This window comes from Taurulus bubalis (assembly GCF_910589615.1).
Source record: "Taurulus bubalis genome assembly, chromosome: 1".
In the NCBI taxonomy this organism is placed as follows: Eukaryota; Metazoa; Chordata; class Actinopteri; order Perciformes; family Cottidae; genus Taurulus; species Taurulus bubalis.
In genome coordinates this window covers 43,012,095-43,014,594 of record NC_136589.1, presented here as the reverse complement: position 1 = coordinate 43,014,594, position 2,500 = coordinate 43,012,095, and the positions used below count along the sequence as shown (strand labels likewise).

At 41.8% G+C, this 2,500-nt stretch overlaps 1 protein-coding gene across 1 annotated transcript in view; it reads left to right on the top strand.

Moving 5' to 3' along the window:
- Positions 1–2,500, top strand: part of LOC306732768 (double-stranded RNA-specific editase B2-like) — a gene marked incomplete at both ends in the record, with an annotated part of 50,175 nt that overhangs the window by 31,468 nt on the left and 16,207 nt on the right. The window lies entirely within an intron of this gene.

Genomic DNA, 2,500 nt, shown 5'->3' with positions numbered 1-2,500 from the left:
AGTATGTCAGACAGGTTGTAAACACAGACAACTTTGCTCATTGCATCAAAGCTCCAGTCTTTGAGCATTGTGAGAATACTTCAAACATGCAAGCGAAGACCCAGGTCAATGCCTTTTTATGATGACGGTCTCCATATTTGCTTCTGATATCTAGTAAGTTGGAAGTATAAAGGATGACAACTTTACATCTTTCACAGAGACGCTGTGAGTAGGGTTTGAACCTACGCGGGGAGACCCCATTGGATTTCAAGTCCAACGCCTTAACCACTCGGCCATCACAGCTGTTGATATTTACGAATTCCACTGTCATCCAGAGGGACCGCCAAAGTCAACACAAACTTGAATTTCGTTGTTGGAGCTTTAACTGTAATTCAGTATGTCAGACAGGTTGTAAACACAGACAACTTTGCTCATTGCATCAAAGGTTTAGACTTTGAACATTGTGAGAATAATTCAAACATGCAAGCGAAGACCCTGGTCAATGCCTTTTCATGATGACGGTCTCCATATTTGCTTCTGACATCTAGTAAGTTAGAAGTGTGAAGGCAAACCACCTTGAGTCTTTACCTGATACGCTGTGAGTAGGGTTTGAACCTGCCGGTCTCTATATTTGCTTCTGACATCTAGTAAGTTAGAAGTATAAAGGCGAACCACATTGAGTCTTTATCTGATACGCTGTGAGTAGGGTTTGAACCTACGTGGGAATATCCCATTGGATTTCGAGTCCAACGCCTTAACCACTCGGCCATCACAGCTGTTGGTACATGTCAGTACCACTATTTTCCACAGGGATTTCCAAAGTCAAGACAAACTTGAAGGCCTTTGTTGGAGCTTTAAGTATAATTGAGTATTAAAGACAGGTTGTAAGTAAGACAAGTTTACTCATTGCATCAAAGCTTTGGACTTTGAACATTGTGAGAATAATTCAAACACGCAAGCGAAGACCCAGTTTAATGCCTTTTCATGATGACGGTCTCCATATTTGCTTCTGACATCTAGTAAGTTAGAAGTATAAAGGCGAACCACATTGAGTCTTTATCTGATACGCTGTGAGTAGGGTTTGAACCTACGTGGGAATATCCCATTGGATTTCGAGTCCAACGCCTTAACCACTCGGCCATCACAGCTGTTGGTATCTATGAATTCCACTGTCATCCAGAGGGACCGCTAAAGTCAACACAAACTTGAATTTCGTTGTTGGAGCTTTAACTGTAATTCAGTATGTCAGACAGGTTGTAAACACAAAAAACTTTGCTCGTTGCATCAAAGGTTTAGACTTTGAACATTGTGAGAATAATTCAAGCTTGCAAGCGAAGACCCAGGTCAATGCCTTTTTATGATGACGGTCTCCATATTTGCTTCTGACATCTAGTAAGTTAGAAGTATAAAGGCGAACCACCTTGAGTCTCTATCTGATACGCTGTGAGTAGGGTTTGAACCTACGCGGGGAGACCCCATTGGATTTCGAGTCCAACGCCTTAACCACTCGGCCATCACAGCTGTTGGTACATGTCAGTACCACTGTTTTCCACAGGGACTTCCAAAGTCAAGACAAACTTGAAGGTCATTGTTGGAGCTTTAAGTATAATTAGGTATTTAAGACAGGTTGTAAGTAAGATAACTTGGCTCATTGCATCAAAGCTCCAGTCTTTGAGCATTGTGAGAATAATTCAAGCTTGCAAGCGAAGACCCAGGTCAATGCCTTTTTATGATGACGGTCTCCATATTTGCTTCTGACATCTAGTAAGTTAGAAGTGTGAAGGCAAACCACCTTGAGTCTTTACCTGATACGCTGTGAGTAGGGTTTGAACCTGCCGGTCTCTATATTTGCTTCTGACATCTAGTAAGTTAGAAGTATAAAGGCGAACCACATTGAGTCTTTATCTGATACGCTGTGAGTAGGGTTTGAACCTACGTGGGAATATCCCATTGGATTTCGAGTCCAACGCCTTAACCACTCGGCCATCACAGCTGTTGGTACATGTCAGTACCACTATTTTCCACAGGGATTTCCAAAGTCAAGACAAACTTGAAGGCCTTTGTTGGAGCTTTAAGTATAATTGAGTATTAAAGACAGGTTGTAAGTAAGACAAGTTTACTCATTGCATCAAAGCTTTGGACTTTGAACATTGTGAGAATAATTCAAACATGCAAGCGAAGACCCAGGTCAATGCCTTTTCATGATGACGGTCTCCATATTTGCTTCTGACATCTAGTAAGTTAGAAGTATAAAGGATGACAACTTTACATCTTTCACAGAGACGCTGTGAGTAGGGTTTGAACCTACGCGGGGAGACCCCATTGGATTTCAAGTCCAACGCCTTAACCACTCGGCCATCACAGCTGTTGATATCTACGAATTCCACTGTCATCCAGAGGGACCGACAAAGTCAACACAAACTTGAATTTCGTTGTTGGAGCTTTAACTGTAATTCAGTATGTCAGACAGGTTGTAAACACAAAAAACTTTGCTCGTTGCATCAAAGGTTTAGACTTTGAA